The sequence below is a fragment of the Anguilla rostrata genome, chromosome 5, assembly GCF_018555375.3.
Source record: "Anguilla rostrata isolate EN2019 chromosome 5, ASM1855537v3, whole genome shotgun sequence".
NCBI lineage: Eukaryota > Metazoa > Chordata > Actinopteri > Anguilliformes > Anguillidae > Anguilla > Anguilla rostrata.
In genome coordinates this window covers 49540469-49563734 of record NC_057937.1, presented here as the reverse complement: position 1 = coordinate 49563734, position 23266 = coordinate 49540469, and the positions used below count along the sequence as shown (strand labels likewise).

The following is a 23266-nucleotide window of genomic DNA, read 5'->3' as shown; positions in this document are numbered from 1 at the left end:
TAATAACTTCATTTATATAGTGCTCAAAGCGCTTTCCAAAACAAATACAAAAAAGAGGATAACAAAAACCAAAATAACACATGATGGTAAAATTACACCAAAACATAGACTGCACTGAAAAAGATGAGAATATTGAAATACACAATAAAGTAAAATGAAATCATAATTCACCAAAAGTCCAATATAGGACCTGTATTTTTTCTGCTAGGATTCTTCTTCTTAATAATAATAAGGTCAGGGCCACAGGGCCCTGACTGTAAAGGAACAGTCACCCTTGATTCTCAACCAAGTTCTTGGTTAGGCAAGTTGATACACTTCACTGCAAAATTGCAGGAGATGAGAATGTTCTTGACTATATAAATATTGTCATGACAATTGAGTCAGTGATGCGGTCAAAGTTCAATACAAATTCAGTCACAGCAATGGGCACAATGATGATAGCGACCACAGAGTATACCTAGGAATTGGAGAGGGTAGCAGGGGCCAGGCAGAGAAGACTAGGAAGTAATTGGAACAAGTCGCTACTGAGCTTTCTGCCAATTGGATTCAATGTAGAAATCCAAGGTAAATCAACATTTTTATTTTATTTTTGGCAAATAGCATTGCATTGACCATTTCTTAATGTTTTATAAGCCACACCAATATCAAATTCAATTGTATTTATATGTAGGCCAATGTGGTAGGCCTTATAACTTCATAAGAAGCTATTCACAGAAAAAGCGCCGGCTTAGATGTAACAAGAGGTTTGTTCTTGAGTGTGCGACTAGGCTAGGCCTACTCATCGAATCAAAAACTACAGTATTGTTAAAATAAAGTTATAGTCTATGACAAGGCTATAGTTGGTAAGCTAAAAATTGGTGGGGTAGAAAAATTTCCTACTGATCAATGGCCTTAACCTACTAGATCTACTCATCGAACAGTCCAATTGAGAATTGGCTATATCTGATGGTATTAAGTATTTCTTGAATTAATCACTGTATTGATAATCAAGACACATACGCAGCCACTGTTACATCTTATGCTAATTAAACTGCAGCCACATTTAATTGCCATTGATTTTCCAAGGTGTTTTAAAATTGAACTGTGAATGCCAGGCAACCCTGAAACAGCTACCGATAAATGCAATTCAGTGGAAAGTATCTACTAGAAGAATGTTTTAAATTAATGTTTTTTTTTTTTTTTTAATGAAGAAATGCTTTATTTATTCAAGAAGAGGAGTGATGCTCATACAATAAGTTTATCTGGTCGTATTTGCCACAATTCAGCGAATTATTGTTTGAAAGGTAATTGAAATTATTCTCCGCTACTGTCCATGTGTGGATGAAGGGTTGAATTGGACGTTCCAATTTTTGACATGTGTATAGAGGGACCACAAGAGGGCAGCAGTGGTTAATTTTTTTCTTTCTATTCGGCTTTACCCTGGGCTGTTCGTAATTTAATCATAGTCTGAGATACCTGAAATGGGATAAATTCCTTTTTGTATTATAGTGACCTCTTATATTGTTTCATACCTGTTGTAGCGGTATCTGCAGAGTGAACAATGTCTAGAACATTATACAATGAGTAATAATCCTCTGATAATGAAATGGATGATTGCACATAGCTTCATATGCAACTATTGAAGTGATTGCTTTTCATGGGCAGCTTGACAAAGGATAGTCTAAGTGGATATGTCTGGTTACAAGTGCAGTACAAGTTCAAAGAAACTAAGGTCTTATTAACCAACAGTTCTGCAAAATGCCTTTTAGCATTTCAGCCAATGATGTGGCTCAAGGCACTCCCTGATCATACTAGCCAAACACTGTTGCTGAACCTAGACTTTCCATGAGTTGTAATAGAAGCCTAGCGGGCTAGAACAATTTTAGCAATCCTACCTAACATCTCAGCTGAAAAAAGAGAGAAACGCAATCTCCCATCTTCCCATGGAGACAGAAGACCCACCTGTTCCTTGATTCAAAAATAATTATCTCCCTATTCCTTAGCACTCTTATGTATAAAAGATAATTGCCTGGCTTGACTAACGGTGAAGGCTTTGTTACTGGAACCTATGGCACAGGGAAGGAGAACCTAGACGAGCTGGAGAGTGCCTGCTTTGGACAGACATTGCTACTTTAGCCCAGACAGCACCCTGAGCCTGATTCGTGCATTAGGAATGTGCATGTTGTCCACCCATGGGGCCTTGTCTGAGGCTGTATTCTCACTCCACCCCCCCTGTTTGTAGCACATCATTGTGTATTACCATGGTTTATCTGCCCTCAGCAGAGCCCTGACATGAGGCTTCACTGGCTAAAACAGGCTATAGTGGATTATGCTCACTATGTTAATGTCCCATGTTAGGTATTATGATCAGCACCTTCACTGCTTTGATTTAATTGTTTGAAATAGACACAGTGCAACAGAAGCATGATTGGTGGATTTATTTGGCAGACCCGTATATGGTCACATTTCCTGCTTCAATCTTGATCATCGTTCCATGTTATTTCCCGCTTTGGAAAAAGGAAATTGTCGCAAGGTGCTGACGGCCCACAGGTATGATTTTAGCATGATCCAGGATCTAAATGTGAATTTAAAAAACCAAAACATGCATGATACCTGCAGTTCCGAAGCAAGGGTGGATTTCATTTGCAAAAACTATGCTCACCAAGCAATCAAACAGAAAAGGAAAAAACAGCTGCATCTAACTTCGGCCTTGCAACTGACTATCCTCTCGCTCAAGAAATAAATAAGTAAACACATAAATCTGATCTGCTAAACGTAACTGGTGTCCTTATATACCTGCAACACCACCCATACCTGGGCTAACCCATTCAGACAGGAGGGGAAATGTGCTGATATATCAATAGCAAAGTTTCCATGTGAATACCAAACATATAAAATAAATACAAAGAAAATATTTATATCTCTATAGCCTGACATCTACACGGTATGAAAAAAGATATAAAAGATTCTGCCATAGCATTGCCCCCCTGCATTCCCCACATCCCTCCACAGCTATACCCGCTCCACATTCTAAACTGAGGGAGGAGCAGACATGCGCTTCTGTGTGCCCCTGACCACAATGGAAGTCGGAAGTTGTCCCTACCAAACGTTTGCTAATTTACAGAAACAAAGCAGTAATATTGTACAGAACATACACGCATAGCGATGGGTGCCATATTTGTTAACATAAGATGTTAGAAATGAAAGCATTGTAGAGTAACTGGTGGAATGTTGTTGACTGACAATGAAATTAAACAAACATAAATGAAACTTAAAAAAATAAAGCGGCACACACTGGTGCTTATACCACTTGTGTGCTACGCTGTTTCTTCCTCAAGTCAGGATGAGTGGAAATGTAGGAAGACTCTTTTTCACACGGTGTCAGTGGCTGAGGTTAGATCTGGGAGGGGATAGAGTTATGGTTGGAGCTGGGTTGGGGTTAGGACTGGAGGGAGGGGTAGGGTTAAGCAGGTTAAGTGGGTCAGGTGGGGCTAGCCTCTCTCTTTGTGGTGAGGATTCATTTCCACCAGGGATTATGGCACTTAATCATATAACCTAACCTATGTGCCTCCAATTGGAAAATGGACACAGTGGATGCCTGTGGCCTGGAGCTGGAGTACTAGAGATACTGAGGTATCCGTTCTCGCTCCATGGTCGTTCCCAATGCCATTCATCTTGAGAACAGGTCCTGCAGGAAGTGCTGGTGAAAGGACAGTCTTACAACAAAAGATTATTGATCCAGACCTTTAGTACAATGGGCCCCAAAGACAGGCCTGTCACACACCAGTGGGCCAATCACCCCGATAGACTGCTCTCCCATTTTCTATCAATCATCCCCCCCATTGAGGCAGGGGTCTGGCAGGGTGACGGCCTCTCTTTGTGGGGTGCCTCTAAGTGGGGTCTATGTGTTTGACTTCCCACTCACTGTGGTCTTATAGGGTGCAAGAAAAATGACCCATGGAAGGATCATCAGCAGCATCTGGGGGAATCCTACCTCTGTCACTAGGGCTCATGGCAGATGAGTCACTTAAACATGATAGTATATATATGTCTGTTTTTAAAAGTGTATTATTATTATTGTTGCTGTTGTTGTTGTTGTTGTTGTTGTTGTTATTTTGGAACATGAAAAAATCTCCCAATGTAGTTTTATTTGTTCTTTTCCATTTTTTTAATCTTTTTTTTTTTTTTAACGAACTCATAGTCAAATAGAAAAAAGCCAGAGTAATGGATATGGTTATCAGTGTGCAGTGAATAGCACTGAGATCAGTCTGAGCCCCTCTGAATCATGAAAGTCTGAAACAAAACCACGTCATGCACATAATCATAGGAGATGGATGGATAATTAAACATGCCTTCAAAAACATGTAATGACGTACATACAGTACAAGAGAGCAGCCTGGAACGTGTGTGGTGGGACCTAAACCAGTCAATGTGTGGCGAGCCTGGCCCAGCACTTTGGCTCATTAAAATCTCACCATCCTTTTTTATACTTGAATTGAAGCTAAGCATGAGCTCACCACCTTCCCTAAGGGGATCAACTGAGGGCAGAGGAGGACGTGCGGCGGTAAAACTGTGGTAAATATTTCAGCACTTGCTGAGGCAGCTCATGTGTTACTGACACGAGGTTGTGTCTGTCATATGCCACCACAATTGTTCCAACTAAGAACCATTACTGACTGTCCTATCACTGTTTGACAGTGTCTTATCAGGTTACCCCCTTGTTTTACACTGTTGTACTGTAGAGATTAATGGTCCACCTGTCTGTAAGCCACCCTCAAACATGGGTACTAAAATGTGAGAAAAGTTAAACAATGTCAGTCTGATGCAAAGTGGGCAATTTTTATTTATTCCTGTTACCATCCCAACTGGAATAGAGGGAGTTTTCTCATGCAGAATTGCCCAAAAATCTGTTTTTATTCTCATTTACCGTTTTCATTTTTTTTATATCACCACTCTTGTAGTTATTCATGAGGTAATTTAAAGTTTATTTATGAAAAAGTTTTGAATGCTTCAGAGCCATTTTTGAGGGTTTATGGTAGTCACGGGGGAGTTCTTCTCATCACCGTCCCTGTGTGTCAAAGTCGCTCTGTGTTTGTGTTAAAGAAGTGCTTTCCAATCTGGTGTTTTTGTGGTTTGGGGCTCAGCAAGTTGCTACGGCAACAGTGCCATGCTCCCCCATTGTGGGGCATGCCCTGGGGGTCACATATAAAGCCGTATGAGAGGACGTCCTGCCTTTCACTGATTACACCCCTGTTGACCCTTCTGCTCCGGCGAGCACCCTGCGTGACTCCACGGTGCAGGAATTAAAGAAAGGTGCCCTCTTCCAAAGAAATTAAACAACTCTTCTTGGACAATGAGTCCAACATGACTTTTGACCCCGCCTCATATCCTAAACCCCGCCCCATCTGACATCACCTCTGTGCTGCAGAGCTAAGATTATGTAGGCTATCGATATCGTTTGTTCCCACCCCATGTGATCTGTAATCAGTGGGTACACCTTGTTGCTATCCCAGGTTAGCCTGGAGAATGAAGCCAGAAGCCAGGTTAGGTGCTGGCCAGATTGCCATCTGGGCAACTCTGTGACTCAGCCTGGCTTCTGAGAAAGAAATTTCATTTTTGCTGATTATAATCTTTTTATTTTATTTTTTAGAGCATCCTTAGGTGTCTTCAAAGTAAGCTAAGATGTATAATTAACCCCAAATGAACATACTGTACAAGCACAGGCACTGTCTCATGGAAGGACAGAGATGTTGCACAACACCATTTTAAAATGTAACGTCACATATATTCAGAGATGCATCTCATGCGCACATTTGTGCTCACACATGGCTCTCATGTACAAGGACAAATGAAAAGCACTGTTTTACACGTCACAGAAATGGTAACCAAGGTCTAAGCCTAAGTGTTGGAGTAACCCTTCAGTGGCTGATGTAGGAACTGTATTTATACTCAGATGTTACAATCTATATTTTCACAATGATTCACAAATTTAATGAAAACAATATATTTAAAGACGCAAAAACATTAATAGCCCCCTAGGACCAGATGCAATTTTCTTCCTGGATCTTCTTGGATGAATTCAAGCCTGTCAATATCTTTGTGTATTTTATACTGTCTGGGTAGCAGTTTTAAAGATAAGAACCTCAATATATAATTCCGTTCTTGAGGACCATGCTTGGAGGTGAGACTCCTGTGGTATATCTTGGCTCTGGATCAAGTGGTTGTAGCATCAAATTCCCGATTGGACACTGCAGTTAATAACAATAATATAGCACTTTTCTCACACTCAATGCATGTTACAATGATGAGGGGGAAACTGTCCTCAACCACCACCACTGTGTAGCACCTACCTGGTCGATGGACAGCTGCCATTTTGTGCTAGAATGCTCACCACGCATCAAATCTTCCCTTCCCTGGAAAGTGCAGGGAAGATCCCAGGGATAATGCAGTTATTATATGACATGACCCTGTGGTGTTCCTGAAGTCCTTTAACATTTTTTTTAAATCACCGTCCTTAGATCTTACCAAGAAGGGGGAGAATGTGTGGCTCTAACCAGTGTAAAACCATGGTTAAAGGCCTGGGCTTGTAACTTCGAGGCTGTAGGACTGGTTCCTGGCTGGGGCAATGCCATTGTAACCTGGAGCAATGTACTCAACCTGAATGACATTAGAAAATATCCACCTGTACAATGGTATAATGTGTGTAAAGAGGCTGTGCAAGTTGCTCTGAAGAACAGAATCTGGTAAATGCGTAAAGCATAATGCATATAACCCTTATACAAATCCACTGTGCGGCCTGGTCTTCGATTGTGGTCCCATCTCTATCTGTAGCCTCGCTCTGTTCTCCTTTAAAAAGAAGTGATCAAAGCCATAAATCCTCCTGTCCTTCTCCTCACATTGAACGTTCTAAACTGAGCAGCTTTCAGCCCCCCTTTATCTTGTGTAAGCAGTGCTTTTATCACGGTTTGCTGTTGAAATCCGCAAACCCATAAAGGATAACCTCTTTGCCTTGTCCTTTCTCGCCCTAATCCAGTTGATCACTGGAATTTTAAAAGCAGTACTGGTGGCACATTGAGTCGGGCATGCCCCTCTTCTCTCAGCTGAGACCAAACAGTGATTTCTCTGAGAGGAATGAATGGCCTGGATAGGTGTTCGGCAATTTCACAAGACTTTGTCCTAGAGGAAGCATGACCTGTAGAAACTAAATGAACTCGCTTAGATGCTACACATACATATTATTTATATTTGTGTCTTTCCCACAACCTGCATCGGGACAAGCTCTTATTTCTCGAGATCCAGTATTTAGACTGAGGGGAAAAGTGAAGCACCTTGATTTAGCGAGCTGATTAAGAACTTTTGTGCCCCTCTGGTTGCTCTATTTTTCCTCAGTATCTCTTTCTTGTGCATGAAAGTGTAGCTTTTCAGCAGTTGTCAGCAGTGTGGGTTGTGCCTGTTTTTCACTACAATGCTGGGATTCTGAAGGACGAGGCCTCCCTCTGCTTGCCACCCCCCCCCCACCCCACCACCACCACCCACCCCCCCACAGCCTCACCACTTTGCTTGAAGAGTTGACAGCTCATTTGTTAACTGCCTGCTACTTTGCTCTGACAGTCCTTCTGTAAAAGGACCCATTTTTGTTTGGTGACAGCCAAAGAGTCGATACGGTAGCGCTTCCTGCAACGGGCATCTATGCTATAGTTTCAATTAGATGTGATTTTACATGATACTGTTTTTCTGACCTTATCTTTACAGTGTGATATTTCAGTTCAGAGCCTGATTATGGCCATGTTTCCCATCACATGTTTTTTATAATAAAAAATTTAAATTGACAGTGGTTACAGTAAAATGTGGTGCTTCAGCTCTCTATACTACTGTACCCCCAGCATACCCTATAGCACTATCGGTCTGTTGGGCACTCAGATCCTCTGAAGCCTGGCTGGGTTTTATTTTAGTTTATTTAAAAGGGAGTTTGAGGTTTACAAAACAAGTCAATCAAAAGAAAAGAGGGATTGTTTGCTTTGAGTGTCACCATTGGATGCAGCTCGGAGAAAAGGGGGTCTGGTCTTCCGCACTCATCCTCTGTGCCATTCTTCCCATTCTTACCCGTCCCAGTGCAGCGCTCCCCTCGTGTGAGGGCGCCCCTCGATACGACGGGACATCTGAATGGCCGCATGTAGAGCGCAGGGGCCTCAATACCCCCTTTCATTCAGCTCCCATTATGGGCCCAATCTTTAAGGACTGAGCTTATTACTGAAAATGGAGCCATAATTGTTTTTCGCTCTTTTTCTTTTACCTGCCTGTCTGTATTGAAGGCGGAAAAGGACAGGAATGGTAAGGGTCTAAAACTGGGCCCATTTCTGACATTTATACATGCTAAATCTTAGCATTATGTGAATGGCACACTGCCGACACTGACTTTATATTCTGGACACAAGTACTGTATATATTTTCAGTCCTTTTTCAAATGTGAAAACAAACTGTTCAATTATAGATGTATAAATGAGTCGAATGGGGAATGAGGGTCTGCCTTCTTTATTGCATTACATTACAGGCATTTAGCAGACCCTCTTATCCAGAGCGATGTACAACAAGTGCATTAGTTCAAGGTGCAGAGGTGCAGAAAAACACACTAGAGTGAAGTAAAGATCGTAGTGCCAGAAGTGACCACAGATCAGGACTCCCACCCTGTAGGGTAACCTGTTCAGCAAACAAGCAAACAATCCTGCCAAGAACAAAACTAGCACTGAAATCACATTTGCCTAATCAGAATCAGACAAAACAGTCCTGCCAAATACAAAACTAACATGATCGCATTAGCCTAACTATGTACATTGAGCTAAACTAGAGGCTAGGGAGGGGTGGGGAGAGGTGCAGCCTTCTTTGGTTGGTACCTTATTTATGACACCTATAATCTGCATATGATTATGTTTTCTAGGAAAAAGGTTTCCGTAGAATGTGTAGATAACTCTTTTGTTATCAAGAGATTGCATATCAGCATCTAGTGACCATAGGAAACTCCACTGAACTGAATGAACCTCAGGGATGATGTCATAATGCTGACTCTCTATTCCTTGTGTGGACCCCAGGGATGATGTTGTATCTATGACCCTGCTCTCTGCTGCCTTTTGGTCACATGGTCAGGTATATTTCCTTCAGTGCTCACAATATTCCCAAACCTGTTCTTATCTTGTGGTATTTGTGATTGTGTGTGTGTGCGTGTGTGCGTGTATCATTCTTGTACATGTGTTTATTTTCGTGTGTGTACATATTTATGTTTGCATGAATATAGCACATGTGTGTCTGTGATTGTATTAGCATTGTATTAGCATAGTATGTGTGTGTTAGTATCGGTGACAGTAAACTGTCTGCAGCAACACACCTTCCACAGCCTCTGCAGCCCATGGAAATTAAGAAACATTGAGTCCAGTTAGATGCAAACAAGGCGTCAATGGATCTGACCCCTCAGGACTTTCAAGGGGAAGATTGAATTTCACTGAATCTGCTGTTCAGCTGCTTAGCGACAATGAGCCTTTTCTTCCTTTCGGCTGCCCCATCTCTGATGCCCGTCTTGCCAGCCGAGTGAGCTGGCATCAGTGCCCTGCAAATCTGTCCCTATTGGCTGGGACCAGCCCTAAACCTCCTCCATATCAAGAGAACTCCTTTCTGATGTTTTTATTGATCTCATTTATCCCATTGGTTCATTGGCAAGGGCAGGGTGCATGTATTTATGATTTGTTTATTTAACCAAATTGCCCCCTGGAGATATAATAATCTCTTTAACAAGAGGGGCTTGATAAAAGATGGCAGGAAGTTCAACAAGAAAGCAATGCAGTGAATAAGGCCTCCATTACAAGATTACAAGATACCACAGACAATAAATAACAATTGGTTAAAAAAAATTAAATAAAATAAAATAAAATTTTATAGTTGCTTTCATTGGTTGGATTGCAAATCAATGAAAGCAACTATAGTGGTCTTTGGATAACAGTACTTTTCTGGGTCATCTACAGCAGCTCAAAACTCTGTCTACTGTCCCCCTTTGCTGACCACGTGGTACAAGCCCTAGAGTAAAGGGATCAGACATTAGAACACAATGTGTAGGTTGTTAATGATGATGACTACACTTGAAGCTGGTGGGAGGCTCATCCTGTTAATATGCTCAGTGTGTGGATGTGCCACGCACTCTTTTATAGAATTCTGAATCATGCCAGTGCTGATTGTGTCTGGCAGCATCACAGGACTGCACTGGGGCTGTAGGACTGCCCAAGCAGGGAGGCTTTCTGTCAATGGGGTTTTCTACTTCATCCTGCACCTCTGGATTCCTTTGATTGGGCAGGTGACTGCTATCTTTCTGTGCCAGCAGAATACCTGTGCAGCTCAACTAGTGGACTACAGAGTGTAAATAGGTGGCAGATCTGAGCATGTGAATTTTCTGTACACTCCTGATTTAATGGAGCACATTGAAGAAATGAAAAATGTCTTCTAATACTACTATGTGTGAGCATTACAAACTGAGGAAAACACTAGGGTTAAAGAAAAAGAGGGCGGAACTAGGCCAGACCTGTGGGAAATGTCTCTTTGTTTGAACTTTTCTCCCTTCCATATTAAAAACCTGAGGTATTCCCTTACAGAACCATACTGTAGCCTTCTTGGCATTGTCTCAAGCACTTAAAGTATTGATTCTCCCAATGAAAGAAATCCTTCTCTTCCTGAACAATGAACAGCGGTGTTATGTAACGCTCTGTGTCCTGTGCATGTACCAGTGACAGATCTGAAAGACCATCCTTAGATCTCACTTTCTTTGCTGTGCGTCTGGGTTTTTCCAGAGAGAGAGAATGTTTTGCTGAACTCACCCCTGCCCCCCCCAACACACACACACACACACACACACACACACAGACATTTTTGTTACTGAATATTTAACCCAAATTCCCCATGGCTTAATCTTTAATGAAGACATGATGAAATATCAAACGCACTGTTCACATGAGTCACAGGCATCATAACAAATCAAAACTATCAGGAAGGCTCCATGGAAGTGCAGGGGGTGGGGAGGCTGAGGGGGAAGGTTAGAGTCTCATCAGTGTGGACATATTGGAGTGGGGGTGGGGGGGGGGGGCACAGCAGCATGTTTCTCAATGAGACTCTCCTCAGACTGGCTCATGAGTCATCTTCTTAGACTGTCTGGCCCATGGCAACAGAGCAATAGGAATCTGTTGGTTGGGGAAACTGGGGGGGGGGGGGTAGTAAATCGATGCCTGTACAGACAGTGTTGAAGCCCTGCACAATTGTTTACTTGTCTATATATACAGACTCTGAAATCATTCAACACCCAGCCCACATAGTCTGACTGTGCCATCCTTTCTTTTTAAGCGCTGGTGCTGTTGTAACTTACATAGCTTATATTGTTTCTGTGTATTGTGTTTTATGCATTATCCATTTATACGGGTATATATTTACTTCAGGTCAAGTTCCACTCTCAAAGGCACAAAATACAGGTACAGCAACTCACCCGGGAGCCCCGTCTCCACACCATCAGAAGACGAGTACAGACTAATTAGATAAGGTGTTCTCCCTCTCCCGTCATCTCTGATTTCTGCTCTGTTCCCTCTGAGAGCTGGTGCATTAACTGACCCCAGGAGATTTAAACAGCCCTGACCAGGTCAGAGGTTAGATGCGTAGGGGCTCCCTTGTCCTCAAATGTGATTATGGGTAATGAGTTCTCCCAGCACGCCTTGCTACAATATATTTTCTGTTTTCATCATCATCACAAGGAAAGCCTTGGTGAGAATTCTGCAGTGCCACACGTTTCTGTGACAGCATCACACTTCACCATTGGCTTGTTGTACCAGTTGTTGAAATTAAATTTGTCACTCATTAAAAGCACTCATTAAAAAATATTCTCAGACAGGTCTATGGATGAACTGAAAGGTCTATTCCTCAGTCTTGGAATTTGTAAGGCCTTGTCTTTAAGATGGAGGTGGTGAGACTTAGGGCCCCTACAGACATCAATTTTCACACAAAAAAACCCAGAAGTAGCCATATGTTCACACTGAACATTACAAAAACCAACCACAACACAATGCCACAACAACTGCTCCAGTCCTGGTAGAAAAAGTTGAGTTTTTCACTTCTAGTGCACTACCGCACAAATTTCTCTGTGCTCAAGAAATCCCCAGAGGCAGATGGTCTTTGTCTGTACAACAGAGAGAATGCTACTACAGCATGCTACCTTTTCAACCCACCCATTCCAGCCATTCATTGTACCCCACCGTACACAGATGCCATACAGGATATGACCTTTGCTGTGTCCTTTTACCTGTCCTTCGGTGTCCTTGGTGACCTTACTGCCTGGCTGCACATGCTGCAGAGGGGTGTAATGGACACTCCCTCAAGGGCCAAAACCCAAAGGGTGACCCCACAGTGAGGCCAAAGCAAAAGCCTGGTGCATTATGGGGGCCCGCGCTCGCATTCCCGCATTGCACAGCCGAGCCTGACGGAACGCACGGACGCACCCGAAGGCCTTTTATGCGACGCCGACGTCTCTTTTTTTTCTTCTTCTTTTTTTCTTTGAAACGTGACATTATCAAAGAGCTTTGCACAAGGGGCCTTCATTGTTGACGCTGTGGCTGAGATCAAAATGCGCTTATCGGCCTTAAGAGCTATGCAGGTGCAGCGCACTGGGCTTGCTTTGATAAGTCCCCGGGACACGTATCAGACTTGAACGCATGCCAGTTGTATCCCGTTAAATTGCCATGGTTGAAATGGCGCACTGGAATGTGCTGACCCCCACCCCATTCAGGTAAGCAACTGCTTGAGGACTCTGAATCTTTTTCATCCGTGGATAATCAAATGTGCAGTTGTTTTTCCCCTATTACCTTGAGATAGGTGTGGCCCTTGCCTATAGAGTGAAAGGCAGTTTGATTTGTTGAGCTTGCGTTTGAATTGTAAGATGAGATGAAGGAATGCTGATCACAGAGCTCACTATTCCCTTTAACTTTCCTGCTCCACAGCTGGGATTGTACCGCTGGTGTGTATCTCTGTCACCAAAGGAAGGGCTTCCAGCGCCAAGAGTTCCTGTGAGTTCCTTTCTTAGCTGGAGCTTGTTGGTTTTGCTTGAAGCTGCATTTGCTGTCTCATTTATCTAGACAAATGCAGTAAAGAGGTCTTTTTTCGTAGTTTGACATTTTAGGTTTATTGTGCTAAATTGAAGGTTGACTATGGTTCTCACAAACTCAGTAAATGTTAGCCCAGGATAAACAAGTGATGAGAGAATGGGTTTAGTCTGAGTCTTAGTCAGGATAATGTCAGAAAGGGGAAATTCCACAACAGAAGAATTATCTATGCGGTTCCCAGGTGGGTCTGGGGGAACTTTAAGACATGGGTGAATGGCACTCTGAAATAGGAGCGGACATGTATCGACTTCAACAATCCTATGATGGCAGTCAGTTCATACTCCCCCATACGGGTCCTCACATGACTACACTGTTCAGTCAAATGAGGGGTCATTTGTTGAAATTTACCAGCATTTTGCATCAAATGTGCAGTTTGGCTGGCATGGTAAATAAGGTCTGAAATGTTTGTCAAATAGAAGTTCTTTTCAGGGTGTCATTTTGTGTTTCCAAAATGATTCATTTAACAATCATAGGATTCATTTCTATGGGCAACCTGGTCACAACTATGTTCATGATGATGGTAACAAAGACGTCAGTGATAACACTGAAAATTCCTGAAAATGGTAGGAAAAAAGAATGATTCTGTTATGTTACCTGGCAAATTACTGTGTGCAAATTTAGCTGATTTTACTTTCATATCTCTCTCTCTGGGTGCTGCATAGGATGCAGCACCATGGCTACCAAACCTTTTTCTGTCATTGCCTACATTGTGTCTTTTGCTGCCATTTTCATCTCCCCATTTTATAATGTGCTAATAAGGCTTGACTTTGGATCTGTGTGCATTGGAAGTGTGAGCAGCTTGATACTAAGGCTTGATTATAGTGCTGTCCTCTGGAGAGGACTTCAGTGTACCCCCGATCTCATCACTATGATTAATGGACTTATGAGGTGTTATGTAATCATGAGCCAGTGCCCAGGAGACGTGCTACAACTTTTAATCTCCAATGACAATGAAACTGGTGACTAGAGTGTAGAGGCAGCCTCCTTAGAGCAAAAAAGAAGCAGTATAAGAGTGTTTATGTACAGTAGAATATGGAACTAAATTTTCTTTAGATTCAGACATTTAGTCTTTCTAAGATGACATTTGGCTCCTAGTTCCCCGGGAGATTTTGAAAAAGACCACCACATCTTAATGACAGCATCCGACAGAGTGGATATCTATCAACAGTATTGTTTATTTGCCCAGTTGTCTACATTGAAGCATGTACGTATTGCTAAAGGCCAGGTAGATTCATTTTACTTTGCTCACACAGCGCTTGGGTATCATCAGATAGCATGAATGTCAAATCCCATCTAATCACTTTCTTGGTGAACGACAGTATGAATGCAGACCAGAGCATGATGGGATTCTGGGAAACTGAGTTCTAGGAGGAGTTTCTATTTCCCAGCCCTAGTGATCGATCTTTTCCCTCTGAGCCAGACAGCTGATAGCTAGTCATCAGTTGAAGACGCTGCAGCCGTGATTGATTGATGAGGAGCCAAGGAGAAAGGACACAAAGGGGGGGGGGGCTGATGGGGAGGGGTCTCCCATTGAGTCATCAGTGCCCCCTGGCAAGCCTGTTGTTCTAGAAGGAGGACTCCCCCAGCAAGAGGAACACAAACTGTCAAAGACAAGGCCCATTCAGCCCTGAGCTTAATGTGTTTCCAGCCACATCTCGACCAGAACTGCAAGAGTGAGAATGTTTGGAGGCTGCTAATACTTTATTGAGCATGAGTTCTGCTCAGTGGCACATTTCAGAGCAGTTAAACTTCCATCTTACAGTAATATAAACAGCAGCCATATAAAAAAACATTTTAGGTTGCTGAGGCTGCACTAAAATGGGTCATCTGGGAGCAATGCAGTTATTTTTTATGTTTCATTCTTCTCTCTGTTTTAATGACTTTGAGTTGGATGCCCTTTCAGTGTACTTTCAGCTGCCATAAACATCAAGTCAGTAAAGTTAATATTTAGAGATATTATATATTTTGAAGTAGTATATGAAGTATAGGTTAAATGAGGTAAGAGTCATTTTTCTTCAGTTTGCCAGTTTAATTTGAAACATCATTCAAAAGCAGGATTATGAGTCATACGATTGCATTCAATCTGGACTATTGTTGAGCATACAAATGAAAATGAATCCATCCTAATATAAATCCGATTTAAGATTTAAATATCTTCATAAAATTTTTATTAGTATACAATAAACAGAAAAATTATATATCTGTGCTCTTCATTGCTCTTTGTTAGTGACTAATGACATACCTCAGATGTTTTTGCCCTTCTTGTCTTCCAAGCCTTAACCAATGGATGTTATGCTATACTCAGGCATTTGTTGATAGAATATAGTTATAAATTATGATTTCTCATAACCTTCAGCATAATTTACAGTATATCTCCTGACTCACAATTAGGAGTTTAAGAATAGCACTGCATACTGAGGAATGAAATTGCACTTCCATAAGCACCATCCTGTCTCTCTCTTTTGCAAATGAGGTCTAGTGCCACAGGGGGAAAACACCCATACAGTGCAGAGCAATGCAAAATGAGACCATCTCTCACACACAGGGCAGCTAATTGGTGTCAAGTATTATAAATGATGAGGAATCTATTTGGATTTTGACACCCAAAACCCAAATTTATCAAGAATTCATCATAATTATTATGATTGATAGTCACAATATCCTGGCACAGAAGACCTTGTTTTAACTACTAGCCAAATACATTTGGCATATCACATTTTTAAATTAAATGTCATGCCCCAGGTACCTGTGTGGTCTTTGCACCTGTTCCCGCTGTAACGTTTCACAGAGTGGGGGATCAGCGTATGGTACAATCGAGCATCAAGGCTGCAATTAGGACTTAAGTCAAAAGCAAAGAAAGCCATGGTAGTGACTTATCCAGTCTGGTCTGTGCTTTACCCTCACACATGTTGCAAATACAGGAAGCACCCATCCATGAAATTATGGACAGGTGGGAGAGAGTCCACATGCTCCAGCATGCTTTCAGAAGGTCCCCTTAAGTGTGTGTGTGTGTGTGTGTGTGTGTGTGTGTGTGTGTGTCTTTCACTCGGTCATTTCTGCTTCTTTGTGTATGCTAGAACCCATCAGCTCACTGAAAATCAGCAATCAGTAATAAAGGTCTGATTATTCATAATGTTCTATACTACAGCAATTGAGGGTCTCTAATTCAGGAAGCTTAAAAATGTTCCATCCAAACAGAAGGTTCAGGCTTTCTAACAGAGCACTGATGGTAGAGGAACTAAGATGCACAGAAATCCTCTCACATTTTTTACATTTGAGTGACGGTTCTGTCTGTGAAGGTGGTTACTTTTTAAACTGAGAACAATGGAGAGGACGTTCCCTCCACGTGGACGTCTTGCCTGTGAGATAACTGATATAAAGGGGAGCAGGATTTAGCTTTTGAAAAATCAGTCCATTCCCAGCAATAGTTGCAGTTAATTCAGATTTAAATAGATATATAAGTGATTACAACAACTACGTACTTTTGCACATTTCTCTGGCTGGTTGTTGGGGTCCAAGTCCCGCCTACAACTTATACAGCTTTCTGATTTGCTGGCTAATATCCACCCTGCTCCCAGACTCATTGACTCCCAGATTGTTCAACAGCAGCCACTATAGTGAGCTCCCATTGTGCTATTCATTGTTCAGTCTAATACTGAGCTGGCAACGAGCATGTTGTGTAACTCTAAATTTCATCTGTAATTTCATACAGCTTTATATACTCTACTTTTATCAGTTCCATCTCCTTCCCCCATGCATGCTATGTCAACACAACTTATGCTGTCAAACAACACACCTTTAGGTCTGATTACACTGCGGGCAAACAAGCCCAAATCTGAAACCAGGTTTTTTTTTTCGACCCCTATCTCGAATGAACGCTTTTCCAGAGTCACTTCAGGAGTGGGTACAGGCGTTTGTGGTGCGGTTTTGTCCTCTTTATTGTCCTCGTTGTGGGTGAACAGTGAGACAGAGGGCGATCTGCGCAGTTGTGATCCGCAATGCGCAGACTGTCTGAAAGAAGCTGTTGTTAGCTGCAAGTGATGAGTGGCTGAGATAAGGGGGGATGCAGGTTCCCACAGAGCCCGTGTGCCAAGTTACCCTGGTGACCAGCACATCCTCACTGCCTGCACACCTGTTTACCATGTGCTGAATTAACTCTGGTTTGCGGATATGCTGCGGATTAGCCAGTGTTTCAGCATAGAGTGATTTAATGCTGCTTGTCCAGGCAATGGTAACAGGTAATATGTTGTCTCTTTAATGGCAGCTTTGGTAACATGGCGTCTGCCCCCTTGGAGCTCTGCTGTTCCCCCTATCAGATGAAGAGGGCAGCTGAGGTATCGTAGCTCACTGGAAGCCACTTCCTGCCGGTGGAACTCAATGCTGCTGAACAAGGAGGGTGGGGCTGAAATGGTTAACCCTGCACTACAGGCTGTCTCTGACACTGATGCTGTATCCTGCGTGCTGACCTGAAGCTCGCACATTCACTATTGTTTCCTCCCTTCACTGAGAGACTGTATCATTGCTGCTGTTATATTAGAAATCATATAATTGGGATTTTATTCAGTAAGGCTGGCAGTTCCCTGTGTGCTTTTGTTGAGAGCCCGGTGAATGGTGGCAGTGATACCCTGTGATTTAGATCTTCTGTCTGGCACAGGACTACGGTGACAAATCACACTGGGCAGCACAGAGTAGCATTTCGTATTGTCTTCTTGTTTTGAGCTCAAGTGCTGAACTCTGGGATTATCCTGTTATCCTGTTTTACACCTATACAGTGTTTAAACACAATGAAACTTACTTTTGAACACTACCCATGCCTCCTAGAATGTCAGTTCTCACTGTGTGGTGTCTTGTTTGGGATAGTTCTCACTCAGCCAGAAAGGAGCAAAGATTTTTCTATGGACACTTTTAAAGAGCTACACACAGTACAGTGTTCAGCACACAATACTAGATCTGCATTTATTGCTTCAATCAATCTGTGCCAAACCTACAGTGTCGGTGAAAGAGTTATCCCCCATAATACTGCATCGTTCATTCAAAGTCAGTCTAGGTATCAGTTGACTTCCAACTGCTAATGATAAAGCATGTTACTTACTTCCAGTGGATATACATGGATTTAGGTGTTTCCAGGGTACAATATCACTCAGTTAAAAATAACCTGTAAGTGTTGGTGGCTTCAGCGCACATGACATATCCCATAGTGCACCCTGTCCATGAAGTTTCTCAAGTGCTTCCATTTAATATCTTTAATAACCAAAATCGATATAATTCCCAAAAGGTGACCCCAACAGGGTGGATTTTAAAAGCTTTCAAATGCCCTACCCTGCCTGCATCAGCATATTCACCAATCCTGAAATGGAAACTCTTTCCTGTTTGTAACCAGGCTACGCGATGGCCAGACCACTCTTTCCTTCTTCGCTGTAAAGTGCTGGGCTTGTGAAATGAAACTTGCAGCTGGAGTAAATGCTGAGCTGGATGGGTGGATGAGTGTCTTTTTTGGACTCAGACCAAGGACCCATTTCATGTAATCTCTGCCTCGCACAGTTCCTGTCCTCAGATGCCGCAACAGTTGGCCTGCCACGCTAATGTTTTGTTCCTGTCTGCCTTGAACAAAAGCTCTCATGTCATTCAGAGGGTGAAGGAAGGTTGTGAAGTAGGCGCTGATCTGTTATGACCAGCCTCTACTATGTGCATTCATTAGCTGTTATCATGCAAAGCCTTTAAGAGCATCCATTTTATCTGTGTACAACATTGCAACATTGGCTCACCTCAGTTAACTTTCAGCAGTCAATCATTAGAGCTAATGTGCATACTGTCATATGTTATCGCCCGTGATAAAAGTGAGATATGGAGAAAAGTAGTGATTGGACACTCAAAAGCACAGTGTGCCTGTGATGTGGTTACTGAAGCCTCCTGTGACACACTTCATTTTCACCGGTGGAAACTCCTATGTTGGCTCTCACTGCTGTGTGATTTGGGCAGTTGAATGCTGTGCTGTGACTGTCTCCCCAGCCTTTTGATGTACAGAAAATAACAGGGAATCTGAACCCAAATTAGCAGAGTGGGTTGGTGGTGCTTTCAAGAGAGAGTCCCCCTTTCCTCGAGGAGTGCTATTATACGCTGCGCTTATGGGCTACCAACCACATCCTGCACTGGTACAGTCCACACTTGTTTGCCATGCCAGTGCTGGCTGTGGCTAGTAGTACTGTCAGGCTCATAAAATTTAACAGGATCATTGTTCAGGAGAATATGAGTTCTCAGTCTGAAAGAATGAGCTTTGTAAGGTGTAAATCTGTGAAGCTTCCAGGCTTCAGTCTTTTATTAGAACTTCTCATACTGCAGTGCTTGTAAAAACGATCAAACTTTCTGGCTTTAAGTATTAAACGCACAGTTTGAGTGGGCAGTTGAACACCTAAATAAGAACTGACGTAAGCACTGGCTCAGATTAGGTTGTGTGTACACGACCAAAAAGATTTAATGCCGGCTTCCACTACAAAGCCGGCCTCTCTCTCCTGCTGAATATAAATGAAATCAACCCTGTCATCACCGGATTATCCGTCATCCCTCAAAAACGCCAGCGCTGTCATTATTGCATTACACTCCCAGGTAAACCCTCATTTTGCACTGACTGCTAATCTGTTTGGCTCCTGATCCGTGGAGCGGGTGGCAGTGAGTGGTCTCCCGCGTCCTGCTCCATCAGCATACCTCCCCTATGCCCTGCTTTTCAACAGCGCTGATCCCCGCGGAAGTCTAATGGCAACTCCGTAAAAAGTTTAATGTGCACGCCTGGAGACACGCTGAATGTCAACAAGGAAGGAAGTCTTTCCAAAGCCGGATTTAGGAGTTTCTAGAAAATTCTTTTATATTTCATTGGATGAGCTGAACTGCTGGAAGCACTTTTTGAAGCCAGTTATTCATTTCCTTTTAAAAATAAATCTGCACACAGACTCGGTATGCTGGCTTCAGTAATGGGTGGTTTTTAGACTGAGTTTGGAAGCTACAGTATTATCCCTTTAGCATTGGCTTGAAACAGTGTAGAGGACACCTGATCTTTATGAGGATTATTGTTAACACTTGTTGCGTTGACATAGCGTCTTGTCAAGTGACTGTTAGCCAAGTCTTATTCCAGAGAGACAAGTACTAAGTGCATAAATGCCAACATTACAGAACCAAAATTAGCAGAGATGCAGGCATCAACCAGGCAGGGGGAAAACAAGAAAAAAAGCAGATTTTTTGAGCACAATAATGGATTTAAATACCTGGAGTGTGTCAGGCAGGTAAAATAGGGAAACACAGTGGAGTGTGTTGGGCAAAATGAACCAGGAAAACACATTGTTCATATGATGTGACACATTCAGGACTAGTCTTCTGAGGGATCCTTAACTGATAAAACACATCGCTACCTGTGGAGAGAAAGCTGGCAGCACACAGAGTAAATGTCCTTCTGTAAAAGCTAGATTGGCTAATTCTGTCATAGGTAATGCCCTCATAAATCTGGCCTCTCATTAAATCATCTTCAGGATTATTTGTCCAGTCAAGACAATGCAATGCAAGAGTTGTGTGGCCTAGCATGAAAGATGACTGTGTGTCGTGAGAGAAAACAAAAACTCTTGTGGCTCTTGTGTTTGAGCAGAGGCCCTGGGGAGAAAGCTGGTGGTGACCGCTGCATGCAGATGAAACTGCTGCCACTGGACAAGAACTCAACCAGAAAAAAGTTTAATGAGAGGAAAGCAAACCCCCCAAACCCCCCCCCCCCCCACCCCAGCTGTGTAAACAGAGGCATTATCATAAAACAAAAGTCCCATTCTTCCTCTCCATATGTAGATTACAGATGGGAGATAGCATTGGGTTTGTATATTTCATGAGTGAATGCTGGAGATATCTCCCTCTGGCTGCACATGCTTACTTCACAATGGCTTCCTGCTTACATGTATAAATGCAATGGTTTGTGATAACGAGGAGTTTAAAACCTGATTTTTTAAATCTTTTTTTTTTTTTGCTGCTCTGCTAGGCAATTGCATTTTTCCTGTTTGTGAATGAAAATCTTCTACTTGCCTACTGCAGACAGTCTTTGCATTCAGTGAAATTAAGACAGTAAAGAAGAAGCAAATGCCTTTTCCTTTACCCGGCTTGTGTTTCTTCAGCAGATTATCAGTGGACAGTGGACATCGAACAGTAGGAACACTGTGTTTGATCACCTACACAATTCCCTACACTATCCTACACAAACACTTGCATCCCCTACACCACAATCTGCACCATCACACACACACAATCGCCTCCACAATCACTTACATCACCTTCACCACCTATACTATCTTCGACACCACTGTACTGACTTTATTAGCAATTCTGGATTAACAGATGTTGACACATTCCCCGGGGGGCTTTTCCAGAGTGATCATTTTCCATTTTGAGATATTTAATGCATGGCTGACACAGTGGTGTTTAATGTTTGGATTGAAAACAGCTACTGACTAAACAACAGGAAGAGCATTCTAGAGATTGCAGAGCTTGATAAAAAGCAGACTGTATACTTTCAGAATGTTTGGTAGCCTTCTCTTGCCTGTTCGAACACAAGACCTGCAGTTTGATTTTACTTCTTCACTGACATCACCGCCTGGTTTACGGTTGCGACTTGCTTTCAAAGAATGACTCATGGAATGACACGAGAAGGATTTTCTGGCAGACCCTTCTGAGATTTCAGAATGGAAGGCTATTTTTCACACTGCTATTCAGGCTCAAGACATATACATTTGGGCATGTGGGAATTGGGCTTTTCTGTTTACCGACTTAAAGTGCCAAATTGTAGAGCACAGGAGATTGAATTCTCTGTGAGAGTGCTGAAATTCCAGATAGTTCTTTGCTCCCTGCTGTTTTCCCACCCATTCCTGCATCTATATGTGGGAATCAATGTCTGGCTGTAATATTTTAATATTTAAATATGACTCATCACTGAATCCACACATGTACACATACAAATGTACACACGCATGTTACTGAATCTACACGTGTACACACACAAATGTACACACGTGTGTGCACACACATGCGCACATATATTCACACACATTTCTACTAACCACTTCCTACTTCACTTAGCTGCTTTATACTCACATTCGTACTAGAAAGATAGTCACACCAGCTCACAAAGGCTAGTCTACATGCCATTATTCGATGATTGGAATGGAACCTTTTTGCTATGTGTTGCGCAACAGACTTATCTAGTAGATACTTGAATTGAGAACTTGTGTTACTGATCCTGATTGGAGGACAAAACTCAGCTTGATTTTCCCTCAGCTCCCAGAAACAGAAAGGAAGAAGAGATAAGGACATCCCATCCCCCTCTCCCAAATGGCCAGTCTAGGCTTTCTGAAAAACATCCAGTGCATTTGAGAGGCCCAGAAGTCAATAGAAACCAGGAAATACAACACCTACTTATCAGCATCGTTTTGGGAGTGGAGAAGGTTTGGGGGGTGGGTGGGGGGGGGGGCTGTTGTGGGGGCTTAGTGAGGAGACTGGCTACTCTGCTTATTGTGCAGTCCTCAGGAGGATCAGAATCAGGCATGCTGATGCCCTCTATGCCACTCCACTCATGGGCAGCTGGGTGTGCGTGCACATTTGTGTGAATCGTTGCAGAAATGGATCTTTGGAATGGGGCTGCTGAGTAAAGCCATTTGATTCCAGTGTATAAAGTTGCTCCACAGCCTGGTGTTGAGTTCCTGATCATGCCAGTGTTGATTGGCTGTGCTGGCCGATGCGTAATTTTATGACATTGACAAAAGAGAAGATAAATCATTATAAATGATCATAAACATAATGCATTTTTTAAAATAAAGCGATAAATATCACATTTGAAAGGAGTAAGCTGTTGCTGTGCCATTTCTGGCTGGGAACATAAAGGTGTAAATAATGGCATTTTTGGGAGCCGCCCCTGAGGCTGTATGCCCGATTTCATCTGCTCTCCACAAGACACCTTTCAGTAGACCCATAATTTTCCATCAGGCCGTGTCATTGCGGCAGCATTGCTGCTGTCACATTAATGTCAGCCTTTTGTTGGTGTTTTAGGTTGTTGAAAGTACTTGATGTGCATTTCCATCATCCTTCAGGGGTTT

General features: G+C 42.6%; 1 long non-coding RNA gene across 1 annotated transcript; it reads left to right on the top strand.

Annotated features, from left to right (window-relative positions):
- Nucleotides 1-12646: 12646 nt before the first annotated feature.
- Nucleotides 12647-20924, top strand: LOC135255543 (uncharacterized). The gene is made up of 3 exons (XR_010330183.1): nucleotides 12647-12781; nucleotides 12993-13058; nucleotides 20785-20924. It is a non-coding gene; the product is annotated as an uncharacterized LOC135255543 (long non-coding RNA).
- Nucleotides 20925-23266: the final 2342 nt, after the last annotated feature.